Consider the following 16,280-nt stretch of genomic DNA (forward strand, 5'->3'; position numbering starts at 1 on the left):
TTAGAGAGGGAGGTGGGTGGGCGATGGCGAAGGGGAATGGGAAATCTTGCAACAATCGCTGCTATTTGTGATACACATAAATTACACAGGTAATACAGCGACAAGCTTTCCAACACTGTTCGAAGACTGTTTCATTTATCATTTATAAAGAGGTGATCTATCTCTGGCATGATTTAATGTGACATACAAGAGGGATTGCATGATTTACATTTCTGTAGCCTCTAGTATCTCTCTCTAAACACCCGAAAATATAGAGTAACAGTTATAAGTAGATGGACGGTCTTTGTTTATTTTGCGAATAACATCAGCGATAAATGACTACGCCGAGTCTCTTCAAGGTGATGTAAAATGAAGCGACCAAATGGAATGCAAAACATGATGGAGATACACTGGGTTCTTTCTGGTGTAGGTTATCTACAATCTGTCTTAAGAAATTGACAGTTTCGACAGAAGAGCAACGCGATTCGTGGCGAGTTTATTTCATTGGTATGAAAGTATCACTGAAATGCACAGAAAGCATAGTTAGTTACTCTGTATCACATGGCATCATGCAACGTTTGATAAACAGTTGGTGAAATGTCGATATTATTCACAGAGTGTTCTAAGACAACATTGTTTACCGGCCTCATATACTATATTTACAAGGTTAGATAGATTAGATAGTGTTACTGGAGCGAAGTTCTTTTTGTCATACATCAGGGCATGTGTAGTATCATTGGATATTTAGATACGTAGGCGTAGATGTAGTCATTACACACTCACACACACACACACACACACACACACACACACACACACACACACACACACACACGTATTACAATACTGTTGACACATACTATCATAATATGATACCAGGCAGGATGATCACATGTTACCAACACTACAATTCAGTCACCTATAGATGTCTGGATGACAAATAACGCACTACTTATGTAATGAAATGGATTTTATTTGTGAGTTAGTTCTGTAGCTTCATCCATAACCGTAGTGGAAATCGCTAATGTGGTAGCTTCATCTACAAGTAATTAATAGAGTTATGGTGAAGAGAAGAGTTCTCATCACTAGAATTTGTGTACGAGTTCTGTGAATTTCGATAGAGGCATTTAAAGGAATTCGGCTCCCCGCTATGACAATATCATTTGTTCTGTTTATGTCCCCCACCGAAGGGAAGAATCTTTTTACTAGCCATTTTGAATGGGATGTGGAGAAATAGGACGCATGTTTAAAAAATGAAGATCGCACGAGTAACAGCAATACTGAAGGCAAAAAAGGAGAAGCTATCTCATTATATCGCCCACTGACGCTCTTATCGCATCTTTACTACAAAGCTTTAGAGCACGTGATAAAACGTAGACTGAAGTGGTAAGCAGAAAATTGAAGCATATTTCCTTGTCAACGAATTAATTTCAGAAAGAGCTAAGGAACTAATGAAATGTTGGTAAATTACCCTTAATAACAGATATCCAAATACCATTAAGTAGAAACAATTAACTGCTCGCAGTGTTCACTGATGTTACCAGCGTCTGTAATGAAGCACTACATTCCTTTCTGGCAAGGAAATTACTAGCTTTGAGTGCCCCTCCTACATTTAATCACAAAACATATAGCATTTTATGTGACAGGAACATAATCATAACTCAAGATGACGTTCGTATTGGATAACAGAGAACAAAGAAAGGTTACTTCAAGGACTGGTATTAAATGAACTACTTCCTACCTGTTCAGTGTGGCTTTACATGTACATCATGTCCCTACTGAAGAAGGGAGGAAGGAAGATTAGAGCTGAATGTTCCGTCGATATCGAAGTCGTTAGAGACGGAACACTAGCAAGGAATGTTTCAAGGATGGGGAACGAAATCGACGATGCCTTTTCAAAGAAACCATCCCGGCATTTACCTGGAGCGACTTAGGGAAATCACGGGAAACCAAATTCCTGACGACTGGACGCGGACTTGAGCCGTCGTCCTCCCGAAAGCGGGTCCGTGTGCTAACCACTGAGCCATCTTGTTCAGTGTTCCTCTATTAAAGTGCTGCAGCATGCCTACCTTACAAAATTACATCAACAACAGCAAAAAAGGAAATCACAAAAGAATGTGGTCATAAACACTTCCTTAAAATTCCATTTATGTCATAAAATGTTGGAAATGTTAAACGCCTATTGTAAAACATATTTTCAGTCGCTTGTGAAACGACTACTGGACATAATGAAGAGATTCTTTCGGTATCACTGCACATGCTACAATTATGTTATGTTTTAAACCCTCTTGGCTCGTCACAGCTTGTGCATAGACCTCATCTTTGATTTTACTGCAGAGAAAACTATAGTGGCATCAAATGAGATGGGGATGAGTTAAGCTGATCAGCAGATAGCAATGATGGATACTACACTACAAATACCTAGGTTTACATATTGACAGATGTATTAATCTAGCGTATTATGGTTACTTTCACGTCACTATCGACATATGGAGTTAAATTTTGTGGAAACTGTCTACTGAAACTCTGTGAGCGTAATGGCATCAAGACGAATGATGACAGAGGCAGTACTGAAATTCTAAGCACCGTTTTCTAAAACTGTTTCATTGAGGAAAAGCGTACTACTGTGGTACGAACGGTATCGAAATAAGTGACCACAGTATAGAAAAGCAACCGAAATCACTCGTCAGAGGACAGACCATTGGACCTGAAAGAATACCAATACGATTGGACATAGAATTTGTGAAAGGCACGTCTTCTAGAAACAGTGTGCTTTACGCTGAGGTGACAAAAGTCATGGGATACCTCCTAATACCGTATCGGACCTCATTTTGCCTGGATTAATACAGTAGCTCGACCTGGCATGGACTCAACAAGTTGTTGGAAGTATATTGTAGAAATGTTGAGCCATGCTGCCTCTAAAGCCGTCCATAATTGCGAAAGTGTTGGCAGTGCAGGATTTTGTGCATTAACTGACCTCTCGACTACGTCGAAAACTTTTTCGATGGGATTCATGTCGGGCAATCTGGGTGGCCAGATAGTTGTCTCGAAATGTCCAGAATTTTCTTCAAAGCAATCGTGAGCAATTGTGGCTCGGTCACATTGTGCACTGTCATTCAATAAAATTCCATCATTGTTTTGGAAGATGAAGTCCACGAATGACTGCAAATGATCGCCAAAAAGCCACACATTCACATTTGCAGTCAGTGATTGGTTCAGTTGGACCAGACGACCCAGTTCATTCCATGTAAACATAGCCCACACGATTATGGAGCCACCACCAACTCGTACAGTGCCTCGTTGACAACTCTGGTCCGAGGCTTAGTGGAGTCTGCGTCACATTCGAGCCCTACCCTCAGCTCTTACCAACTGAATCTGGTACTCATCTGACCAGGCCACGGTTTTCCAGTCGTCTAGGACCCAACTGATGTGGTCATGAGCCCAGGAGAGGCAGTGTCGGTGGTGTCGTGCTGTTAACAAAGATACTCGAGTTGGTCCTCTGCTGCCATAGCCCATTAACGGAAAACTTGGCCGCACTGTCATAACGGATACATTCATCGTACGACTCACATTGAATTCTGCTGTTATTTCACACTGTGTTGTTTGTCTGTCAGCACTGACAACTTCGGGCAAACGCTGCTTCTCTTGGTCGTTAAATGAAGGCCGTCGGTCACTGCATTGTCCATGGTGAGAGATAATGTCTAAAATTTGGTATTCTCTGCACACTCTAAACACTGTGGATCTCAGAATATTGAATTCCCTAATAATTTAATACCCCTCATTCAGCAACAATCCTTTCCACATGACTGACCTGAGTACAAATTACAGCTCCGCCAATGAACAACCCATCTATACCTTGTGCACACGATACTGTTGCTAGTATTGGGGCAAGATGGGGTCCAGCACAAAGTACCGTCACCCAAGATGGCGGCGATGACGTCACCCATCTACATCTACATCTAAATGATTACTCTGCAATTCACATTTAAGTGCTTGGCAGAGGATTCATCGAACCACAATCATACTCTCTCTCTACCATTCCACTCCCGAACAGCGCGCGGAAAAAACGAACACCTAAACCTTTCTGTTCGAGCTCTGATTTCTCTTATTTTATTTTGATGATCATTCCTACCTATGTAGGTTGGGGTCAACAAAATATTTTCGCATTCGGAAGAGAAAATTGCTGACTGAAATTTCGTCAATAGATCTCGCCGCGACGAAAAACGTCTTTGCGTTAATGACTTCCATCCCAACTCGCATATCATCTCTGCCACACTCTCTCCCCTATTACGTGATAATACAAAACGAGCTGCCCACCTGGTAAGGATCCCACACGGCGCAGCAATATTTTAACTGAAGACGAACGAGTGTAGTGTAAGCTGTCTCTTTAGTGGACTTGTTGCGTCTTCTAAGTGTCCTGCCAATGAAACGCAACCTTTGGCTCGCCTTCCCCACAATATTATCTATGTGGTCTTTCCAACTGAAGTTGTTCGTAGTTTTAACACCCAGGTACTTAGTTGAATTGACAGCCTTGACAATTGTACTATTTATCGAGTAATCGAATTCCAACGGATTTCTTTTGGAACTTATGTGGATCATCTCACACTTTTCGTTATTTAGCGTCAACTGCCACCTGACACAGCATACAGCGATCTTTTCTAAATCGCTTTGCAACTGATACTGGTCATCGGATGACCTTACTAGATGGTAAATTACAGCATCATCTGCGAACAGTCTAAGAGAACTGCTCAGATTGTCACCCAGGTCATTTACATAGATCAGGAACAGCAGAGGTCCCAGGACGCTTCCCTGGTGAACACCTGATATCACTTCAGTTTTACTCGATGATTTGCCGTCTATTACTACGAACTGCGACCTTCCTGACAGGAAATCACGAATCCAGTCGCACAACTGAGACGATACCCCATAGCTCCGCAGCTTGATTAGAAGTCGCTTGTGAGGAACGGTGTCAAAAGCTTTCCGGAAATCTAGAAATACGGAATCAACTTGAGATCCCCTGTCGATAGCGGCCATTACTTCGTGCGAATAAAGAGTTAGCTGCGTTGCACAAGAACGTTGTTTTCTAAAACCATGCTGATTGCGTATCAATAGATCGTTCCCATCGAGGTGATTCGTAATGTTTAAATACAATATATGCTCCAAAACCCTACTGCAAACCAACGTCAATGATATAGGTCTGTAGTTCGATGGATTACTCCTACTACCCTTCTTAAACACTCCGCAATTTTCCAATCTGTAGGTACAGATCTATCGGTGAGCGAGCGGTTGTATATGATTGCTAAGTAGGCAGCTATTGTATCAGCGTGATCTGAAAGGAACCTAATCGGTATACAATCTGGACCTGAAGACTTGCTCGTATCAAGCGATTTGAGTTGCTTCGCAAACCCCTCAGGTATCTACTTCTAATAAACTCATGCTAGCAGCTGTTCGTGTTTCAAATTCTGGAATATTCCATTCGTCTACCCTGGTGAAGGAATTTCGGAAAACTGCCTTCAATAACTCCGCTTTAGAGGCACAGTCGTCGGTAACAGTACCATCGGCACTGCGCAGCGAAAGTATTGACTGCGTCTTGCCGCTTGTGTACTTTACATACGACCAGAATTTCTTCGTATTTTCTACCAAATTTCGAGACAATGTTTCGTTGTGGAACCTATTAAAGGCATCTCGCATCGAAGTACGTGCCAAATTTCGCGCGTCTGTAAATTTCAGCCAATCTTCGGGATTTCGCGTTTTTCTGAACTTCGCATCCTTTTTCCTTTGCCTCTGCAACAGCGTTCGGACCTGTTTTGTGTACCATGGGGGATCAGTTCCATCTCTTACGAATTTATGAGGTGTGAATCTCTCAATTGCTGTTGCTACTATATCTTTGAATTTGAGCCACATCTCGTCTACATTTGCATAGTCAGTTCGGAAGGAATGGCGACTGTCTCTTAGGAAGGCTTCTAGTGACACTTTATCCGCTTTTTTAAATAAAATTATGTTGCGTTTGTTTCTGATGGATGTGGAAGAAACGGTATTGAGCCTAGCTACAACGACCTTGTGATCACTAATCCCTGTATCAGTCATGATGCTCTCTATTAGCTCTGGATTGTTTGTGGCTAAGAGGTCAAGTGTGTTTTCGCAACCATTTACAATTCGCGTTGGTTCGTGGACTAACTGCTGGAAATAATTTTCGGAGAAAGCATTTAGGACAATCTCGGAAGATGTTTTCTGCCTTCCACCGGTTTTGAACAAGTATTTTTGCCAACATATCGAGGGATGGTTGAAGTCCCCACCAACTATAACCGTATGAGTGGGGTATTTATTTGTTACGAAACTCAAATTTTCTCTGAACTGTTCAGCAACTGTATCATCGGAGTCTGGGGGTCGGTAGAAGGAGCCAATTATTAACTTAGTTCGGCTGTTAACTATAACCTCCACCCATACCAATTCGCACGAAGTATCTACTTCGACTTCACTACAAGATAAGCCACTACTGACAGACACAAACACTCCACCACCAATTCTGCCTAATCTATCTTTCCTGAACACCGTCTGAGACTTCGTAAAAATTTCTGCAGAACTTATTTCAGGCTTTAGCCAGCTTTCTGTACCTATAACGATTTCAGCTTCTGTGCTTTCTATTAGCGCTTGAAGCTCAGGAACTTTCCCAGCACAACTTCAATTCCGACTGTTCCTTGATCCAAGCACGTCCTGTATTTGCCTTGCACCCTTTGAGATTGCAGCCCACCCCGTACTTTCCCGAGGCCTTGTAACCTAAAAAACAGCCCAGTCCACGCCACACAGCCTCCGCTACCCGTGTAGCCGCCAGCTCAGTGTAGTGAACTCGTGACCTATTCAGCGGAACCTGAAACCCCACCACCCTATGGCGCAAGTCAAGGAATCTGCAGCCAACACGGTCGCAAAACCGTCTGAGCCTCTGATTCAGACCCTCCACCCGGCTCTGCACCAAAGGTCCTCAGTCGGTTCTGTCAACGATGCTGCAGATGGTGAGCTCTGCCTTCATCTCGTAAGCAAGACCGGCAGCCTTCACCAAGTCAGATAGCCGCTGGAATCCAGAGGGAATTTCCTCAGATCCAAAGCGACACACATCATTAGTGCCGACATGTGCCACCACCTGCAGCAGGCTGCACCCTGTGTTCTTCATGGCATCCGGAAGTACCCTTACCACATCAGGAATGACTCCACCTGGTATGCACATGGAGTGCACACTGGATTTCTTCCCCTCCTTGTCCGCCATATCCCTAAGGGGCCGCATTACGCACCTAACATTGGAGACGCCAACTACCAATAAGCCCACCCTCTGCAATTGCTCGGACCTTGAAGGCTGAGAATCGTCCTCTGAAACAGTTCAGGCAGCTGCATCTGGCTCAGCCAGAGACAGTACCTGAAACCTGTTTGTCAGACGCACTGGGAAGGCTTTCTGATCAGCCTCCGGGGACGTCTTTCGCTGCCTGCCACACCTTGGAATGACCTCCCAATTAAACGCAGGTGAGGGCTCAGCCCACTGCGGGCAGCAACCGGGGCAACCACAGCGGCAGACCGATCTGGGGACAGACGGGACGAGGTTGACATCCCCGTGATACCCAAGTCTGGCTCCCCACAGTGGTGCCCACTGGCAAACAGCCTCAAGCTGTGCGACCGAAGTCAGCGCCGCCTGCAGCTGTGAGCGAAGGGATGCCAACTGAGCCCTCATCCAAACACAGCAATCACAGTCCCTGTCCATTCTAATCGATGTTGAACAACAGTTACTGAAACACGAGTCTGTGCCTAGATAAAGCAAGGGAAACACGCAAAGAATGTATGAACTAACCTGTACAAATGCCTAACGACTGCTCTACAATGTGCCTGAATTTACGATTACAGTAACTAAAATTCGAAATTACACCTCCCATACGAAACTCACACGCAATTTAAGTAAGAATCTACGAAGTAAACACAGAAAAGCAGCTATATATGTAACTTTCTGCGCTGTCGATGTGCAACAACCGGGAGCTCAGGCCACACTCAAGGTGGGTTCTGGTACAAAGTACCACTATCCAAGATGGCGGCGATAACGTCACCCAAGATGGCAGCGATGATGTCAACTGATGACGCATGTACCGTTATTGAAACATGCGGCATTTGGCGGGAAAATGCCACGCCACCTTGCCTCCCCTCCCCTCCCCTCCCCTCCCCATCAAGTTCAAATTCCAACAGGATAATGTAACAAACCTAAGAAAATGGTGGGAAAGAAAGGTCAATTGGGCTACTTCCACTAACCTAAGTCACCCGAGCACCACCTCTTCCTAGGAACTGGCGCCAAATTTGAATTTTGGCTGCAAATAAAGGTCAATTCGTGTATCTCTATTAAGCTAAGAAAATGGCTCTAAGGAAGGTTACCTCCACTAACCTAAGTCACCCGACTGCCACCTCCTCCTAAGGATTCGTGGGAAAATGACTCGACCAGTGCTGGACATAAGTCTTTATTTTGCATGCACCAGTCTTTATTTAAACAATTTGATGTAGCACAGCCATCCAGTGTGTTCACCACGAGGTCCGGATTCCTACTGACCTAGTGCACAGTACCACCACCAGAGGGTGCTCTCATCTGTGATGTAATCCAAGATGGCGGCAAATAGTGTGTTCTATCTGTTTGGGCTACAGTCCATAGACTGCTGCGCCCTTTAACAGATTGTGTGTATGTATGTGTATATGTGTGGTACAGATATTTTTTTCCATACTGTATATTATACTCAGCCTTTCCCTTCTTTCTAGAATTCATCCCTCGCATGTTGGCCGAGCTAGCCCACCAGCTAGAGGTCGAGATGGCTGGATCACAGCGCGAATGTAAGTACATTTGTAAAATGTATTTCTTAGATAAAATAAGTTCCTGTAATAGATATTGGTTTTCCCCAGGCAGCATCACTCGACATTGTCACAGGAGCTCTACATTTCTGCAACAACAACAAAAATGCGTCCCTGGCAAAACTTGGTCGCCGAAAGTCGGGACTGGCGCAGCTTTGGCGCGAGTCAAGACTTATCAGCTGGCCGCACTCTGTGGCGTAACAAAGTCTAACGCACGAGTTCGTCTGCTGGTGTCGGCTGCGCATTGTTTGTCTGTCAATAGACTATGGCCCTTCACTCATACACTCCTGGAAATTGAAATAAGAACACCGTGAATTCATTGCCCCAGGAAGGGGAAACTTTATTGACACATTCCTGGGGTCAGATACATCTCATGATCACACTGACAGAACCACAGGCACATAGACACAGGCAACAGAGCATGCACAATGTCGGCATTAGTACAGTGTATATCCACCTTTCGCAGCAATGCAGGCTGCTATTCTCCCATGGAGATGATCGTAGAGATGCTGGATGTAGTCCTGTGGAACGGCTTGCCATGCCATTTCCACCTGGCGCCTCAGTTGGACCAGCGTTCGTGCTGGACGTGCACACCGCGTGAGACGACGCTTCATCCAGTCCCAAACATGCTCAATGGGGGACAGATCTGGAGATCTTGCTGGCCAGGGTAGTTGACTTACACCTTCTAGAGCACGTTGGGTGGCACGGGGTACATGCAGACGTGGATTGTCCTGTTGGAACAGCAAGTTCCCTTGCCGGTCTAGGAATGGTAGAACGATGGGTTCGATGACGGTTTGGATGTACCGTGCACTATTCAGTGTCCCCTCGACGATCACCAGAGGTGTACGGCCAGTGTAGAAGATCGCTCCCTACACCATGATGCCGGGTGTTGGCCCTGTGTGCCTCGGTCGTATGCAGTCCTGATTGTGGCGCTCACCTGCACGGCGCCAAACACGCATACGACCATCGATGGCACCAAGGCAGAAGCGACTCTCATCGCTGAAGACCACACGTCTCCATTCGTACCTCCATTCACGCCTGTCGCGACACCACTGGAGGCGGGCTGCACGATGTTGGGGCGTGAGCGGAAGACGGCCTAACGGTGTGCGGGACCGTAGCCCAGCTTCATGGAGACGGTTGCGAATGGTCCTCGCCGATACCCCAAGAGCAACAGTGTCCCTAATTTGCTGGGAAGTGGCGGTGCGGTCCCCTACGGCACTGCGTAGGATCCTACGGTCTTGGCGTGCATCCGTGCGTCGCTGCGGTCCGGTCCCAGGTCGACGGGCACGTGCACCTTCCGCCGACCACTGGCGACAACATCGATGTACTGTGGAGACCTCACGCCCCACATGTTGAGCAATTCGGCGGTACATCCACCCGGCCTTCCGCATGCCCACTATACGCCCTCGCTCAAAGTCTGTCAACTGCACATACGGTTCACGTCCATGCTGTCGCGGCATGCTACCAGTGTTAAAGACTGCGATGGAGCTCCGTATGCCACGGCAAACTGGCTGACACTGACGGCGGCGGTGCACAAATGCTGCGCAGCTAGCGCCATTCGACGGCCAACACCGCGGTTCCTGGTGTGTCCGCTGTGCCGTGCGTGTGATCATTGCTTGTACAGCCCTCTCGCAGTGTCCGGAGCAAGTATGGTGGGTCTGACACACCGGTGTCAATGTGTTCTTTTTTCCATTTCCAGGAGTGTATGTCACTACCATAGAACAAATTCCAAGACACTGATTTGGTCTCCTGTGTATTTCATCATACACAAACAACGTAGAAAACTAAAGGCGATGACTAGACTCACAACTTATACCTTGCAAAATGATAACTAAACGATGCCTGTGATCTATTATTCTTGCCGTAACTTGATGTTTGAGACGTGGTGTAGGCCTCTAGGTTTACGTGACCTCAACGTTTCCACTTTGACAGCGTGTGTGTGCGCGACTCGTCGAACTCTAAATGGACCTATATATACATTAAAAAAACTTACTGCATATATGTTTATGCTTCTTTGATAACCTGTGGGCTCGTATCAGCACCTTATCGCCAATACTCAGAGTTAATGAGCGCACCTTCCCCTTTTGATTTTTTTTCCTTCTCGCTGCTTCCTTCTGTATTCGGTCTACCGCAATTTTGATTACCTCGTTATGCCGTTGCCTGATTTCAGCTGGCCAATCTACTAACTACTGGATCTTGTCTGGCGGTCTTTGGTTTCTTAGGATCTCAATTGGGGACATTCCTGTCACTCCATGTGGCATTTCATTTATAATATACTGGAAGTCCACCAAATTTCGCTCCCAGTTTCGGTGCCGTCTATTACAATGGATTCTACATAACTTAACTAGCTCTTTAATTACTCTTTCACTGGGATTTCCTGCTGGTCTGTATCGTGAGATGAATATTGTGGACCGTTCTCAGAAATTAAGCTGACTAAACGTCCAACGTCACGTAGAAAATGCCTCGTTAAAGCGGCCGCTTCGGATTTTCTTGTGGCGCGTTTTAAAGGCGTAAAAGTCGCATACTTCGACACGAGTTCCGTGACCACTAGAACATACCTATACCTTTCAATTGACATTGGGAGTGGGCGTAGAAGGTCCGCTGCTCCTGTCTTTTTCAATTTCTTCGGAACTATAGGGCACAGGGGTGTCTGTGTCGGTCCGCAACATGTGTTGGCTCAAATGGCTCTGAGCACTATGGGACTTAACATCTGTGGTCATCAGTCCAACATGTTTTGCTTTCTGACATAACTTACACACCCTTAGTACCTTCCTTATTCTCCTCTCCATATTGTTAAAATACATGGACTCTGGTTGGCTGTATGCTGGTTCCTTATATATTTTTAATTTATATTGAACCTGTGTGACCACCTCCTCGCATTACCTAAGAGAATTGTACCCGACTTTGTGTCCTGGCTGCTAATATGCCAGGCCAATAAGAAATGGTGTCTACACTCCTGGAAATTGAAATAAGAACACCGTGAATTCATTGTCCCAGGAAGGGGAAACTTTATTGACACATTCCTGGGGTCAGATACACGCCACTGACAGAACCACAGGCGCATAGACACAGGCAATAGAGCATGCACAATGTCGGCACTAGTACAGTGTATATCCACCTTTCGCAGCAATGCAGGCTGCTATTCTCCCATGGAGACGATCGTAGAGATGCTGGATGTAGTCTTGTGGAACGGCTTGCCATGCCATTTCCACCTGGCGCCTCAGTTGGACCAGCGTTCGTGCTGGACGTGCAGACCGCGTGAGACGACGCTTCATCCAGTCCCAAACATGCTCAATCGGGGACAGATCCGGAGATCTTGCTGGCCAGGGTAGTTGACTTACACCTTCTAGAGCACGTTGGGTGGCACGGGATACATGCGGACGTGCATTGTCCTGTTGGAACAGCAAGTTCCCTTGCCGGTCTAGCAATGGTAGGACGATGGGTTCGATGACGGTTTGGATGTACCGTGCACTATTCAGTGTCCCCTCGACGATCACCAGAGGTGTACGGCCAGTGTAGGAGATCGCTCCCCACACCATGATGCCGGGTGTTGGCCCTGTGTGCCTCGGTCGTATGCAGTCCTGATTGTGGCGCTCACCTGCACGCATACGACCATCATTGGCACCAAGGCAGAAGCGACTCTCATCGCTGAAGACGATACGTCTCCATTCGTCCCTCCATTCACGCCTGTCGCGACACCACTGGAGGCGGGCTGCACGATGTTGGGGCGTGAGCGGAAGACGGCCTAACGGTGTGCGGGACCGTAGCCCAGCTTCATGGAGACGGTTGCGAATGGTCCTCGCCGATACCCCAGGAGCAACAGTGTCCCTAATTTGCTGGGAAGTGGCGGTGTGGTCCCCTACGGCACTGCGTAGGATCCTACGGTCTTGGCGTGCATCCGTGCGTCGCTGCGGTCCGGTCCCAGGTCGACGGGCACGTGCACCTTCCACCGACCACTGGCGACAACATCGATGTACTGTGGAGACTTCACGCTCCACGTGTTGAGCAATTCGTCGGTACGTCCACCCGGCCTCCCGCATGCCCACTATACGCCCTCGCTCAAAGTCCGTCAACTGCACATACGGTTCACGTCCACGCTGTCGCGGCATGCTACCAGTGTTAAAGACTGCGATGGAGCTCCGTATGCCACGGCAAACTGGCTGACACTGACGGTGGCGGTGCACAAATGCTGCGCAGCTAGCGCCATTCGACGGCCAACACCGCGGTTCCTGGTGTGTCCGCTGTGCCGTGCGTGTGATCATTGCTTGTACAGCCCTCTCGCAGTGTCCGGAGCAAGTATGGTGGGTCTGACACACCGGTGTCAATGTGTTCTTTTTTCCATTTCCAGGAGTGTATATTGTGACCCTTATTTGATTAAATTGATAAACGAATTAATAATTTTTTCAATATACACAACGGAAATTGGTGCGAGTTTCTCTAAGATAACACGTTCTGGGGTGGTTGAACTCATAGCCGTCCTATAGCAGCTGGTAGCCTATCTAAATTCACATTGCAGATTATCTCTGGCTTTCATTAACTTTAGAAAATCGAACTGAATAAGATACATCCTACCCATTTCATGTGTCAGGTGACAGGGGGAATATTCCTTAACTGAAACGCTGACTCTCATTTAATAGATTTATTTTCTACTTTGATGAAAACTTTCGAAGCCGACACATTACAATTTTTCTTTAGTTACAAAACTTATCTCTGAATCACCGTTACTTCTCATGGGTAGGACAATGACAAAACGAAAACACTACACGAATAATTTCATATATGACACATAATTTCATAATAACACAAAAAATATATGACACATAATTTCATAATAATACAAAAAATACATAAGTGGGCCACACCGTCTTTAGCGGGAAAATCGTCATTCATTCTTTGAGACTCACTGATCGTCATGCAAGAATTACATCACTAGAAATTTAAGGTAGGCCCCTGCTGAAGGTAGATAACCTCTATCAGAGAAAAGATTCTGGGCAAAAATGATGTACTATTGGCGCCAAAATGAAGTGAGAACTGAACTCACAAAGAAAGTACCAAAAATAATTAAATTTCGCGACAGAAATTTCTCGGTCTACCATCCGATTCGCAATCTGCACTCATTGAGCAAGAAGTGAAACTTATAACTCGGGAAATAGCTACATGAACTGATGGATCCTGTTGCATGCTCACTACCACAAAGCAAAATTTTACAAACACATTTCAGAGAAAACTATTGCAAATAAATTAAAACCGCAACCTGTACCGATGAAGGTATGTTGAGTGTGTGCTATGAGCATACCCTGTCGTGAATTTTTAGCCATATTACCTCATTTCTATCTCACCAAATCTGCGAGCTGCTGTGCTCCCGCGTCCGGTCCGTCTCATGGCTGGCCCCACAGTGCTCTCCACGCCCCGAAATCCGACCAACGTTACTATTCAGACGCGGTGGTGGGGAGCCTCACCTCACTCCCCCAACTTTGTAACCTACCCGCGTGCCTGTTTTCATCTTTGCTAGCTGCTCTGGCCTACCTGCCGTTATTCTTGTAATGTTGGCAATGACTGCTATTCCCTTAAACTGTTCCCTTTGGTACATGCTCCCTCTACATTTGACTTCCATTCATACCCATGCACACTCATGCAGGATGGAACAAGGAGTATACATATAAACGGCGTGTGACTTTTTTGTGAAATGATGAAAAGAAACAAACAAATGAGTCAAATATTCCTTTCACCCAGCGAAGTATTGAAGCTGCTAGCAATCAAAGAAAAACTTATATCTCGATATAGAAAACATAATTACTTCCTACTGTAACCTGAGGCAAAACGAAAGTAACGCCTCAATACGAACTGCCTATGCTCACCATCATACAAACCCTGAGCGTCCACTATGATGTACACACCATGACACGTCATCGTGAAATGCTCTAGGTACGGAGCAGTTCCTATTCATTTATACAGCTCGCTTCACAACCCCTGTGAGCGGGCAATAGTTGATCACATGGCCTTGTAGAAATAGAGCATACGCAGCAGAGTGTTCTGGGAAATTTGTCGATGATTCAAATTCAATTCGCCCATCTATAGACCGCTACGGTGGCAGGTTCGAATCCTGCCTCTGGCATGGATGTGTGTGATGTCCTTAGGTTAGTTAGGTTTAAGTAGTTCTACGTTCTAGGGGTCTGGTGACCACAGATGTTGAGTCCCATAGTGCTCAGAGCCATTTGAACCCATCTATAGGTCCAGACTTAATTATCTCATTCTGTTTAGAGCAGTCTATTACGATGATCGAAGAAAGGTATTTGAACTTACGCAGACTGAGTAGACACCCTCCTCCCTCTCCTTCAGCAATTTCATAGCAAGAAGCGCAAAACCTTGCATACATGTCGTATGCGTTACTGTATACTTATTGACTCCACTGCAAATGTAGATTGTCATATGGGTGGAATTCTGAATTGGGGTAGACTCTGGCCATAGTTAAGTTTAAGTTATCGAACACGATGGAATCATTTGCTGCTTCTATCAGTCTGAAACGCAAGTATGATGAATCTGGGTGTCTCTAGATGGCTGGATGTTTTAATAGCCCATGTTTGTCTCCTCACAGTCGGTAACACTGGGTACTCGAAAATTTCCCATGAGCGAAATGTCAGTGATAGAAATGTACCTGAATTCATAACTTTTAAAAGCTTCAAACGCTCCTCGTCTAATACACTGATGTGAGGCATTTTCCACATTATCTTGCTGATTATGATCATATTCTTCTCTTGAGCTCCTTGAACGTATGAGTTATTCTCTGTCACACTCCGCACCAAAATGAGTTCCTGTTTAGCGTTCATAATAATCTGTCTCATGTCCTCAAAGTACCCTTTAAGCATTTTTGGAGGTATGCAGGCTGTAAATCGCTTGTACTCTGCAAGTGTTGTATCCTCTGGATTGTCTATGAACCACCCTGTATTTTCTAAAACATGCAGATCTGCTGGTGATGCCGAGACGTATGTTTTATGGGTTGACGTTATGCCGACATTGCGTGTGCGGTTGATCTCAGACCCATTGAGTTCATAGCGCATCTCTTGGAACAGGAGTGTTAAAGCGTTACGTGTCAGCTTGGATCCTACTGTGTCGCTGCCGCCGGGTTTCTTCAATGACCCCTCTAGATATATGGAACTCTTGCATAGAAGCGTGAGTGCGTCTTGGTGCTGGATGACAATCCTGATTTCATCACCAGTCCAATCAATACAATACTCCGTTCACCAACGCTCAAATCAATTGGCAGGAAGTAATTTGCACGCAATACAGATGATCATTCTTTTAACGTCAAAGTGTACGACAGTGCATCTGAACCTCAACTGATGAATGAATGTTTAAACCTCCTCCTTCTATAGCATGCTTCTTTTTCTTCTTCTTCTTCTTCTTCTTCTTCTTCTTCTTCTTCTTTGTAAACG

At 45.7% G+C, this 16,280-nt stretch overlaps 1 long non-coding RNA gene across 1 annotated transcript in view; it reads right to left on the bottom strand.

Moving 5' to 3' along the window:
* Positions 1 to 14,236, bottom strand: part of LOC126298099 (uncharacterized) — a 219,585-nt gene extending 205,349 nt beyond the window's left edge. The window contains exon 1 of the long non-coding RNA XR_007552590.1: positions 14,171 to 14,236. This is a non-coding gene — a long non-coding RNA (uncharacterized LOC126298099). The remainder of the gene's footprint in view (positions 1 to 14,170) is intronic.
* Positions 14,237 to 16,280: the final 2,044 nt, after the last annotated feature.

Source organism: Schistocerca gregaria, chromosome X (assembly GCF_023897955.1).
Source record: "Schistocerca gregaria isolate iqSchGreg1 chromosome X, iqSchGreg1.2, whole genome shotgun sequence".
In the NCBI taxonomy this organism is placed as follows: domain Eukaryota; kingdom Metazoa; phylum Arthropoda; class Insecta; order Orthoptera; family Acrididae; genus Schistocerca; species Schistocerca gregaria.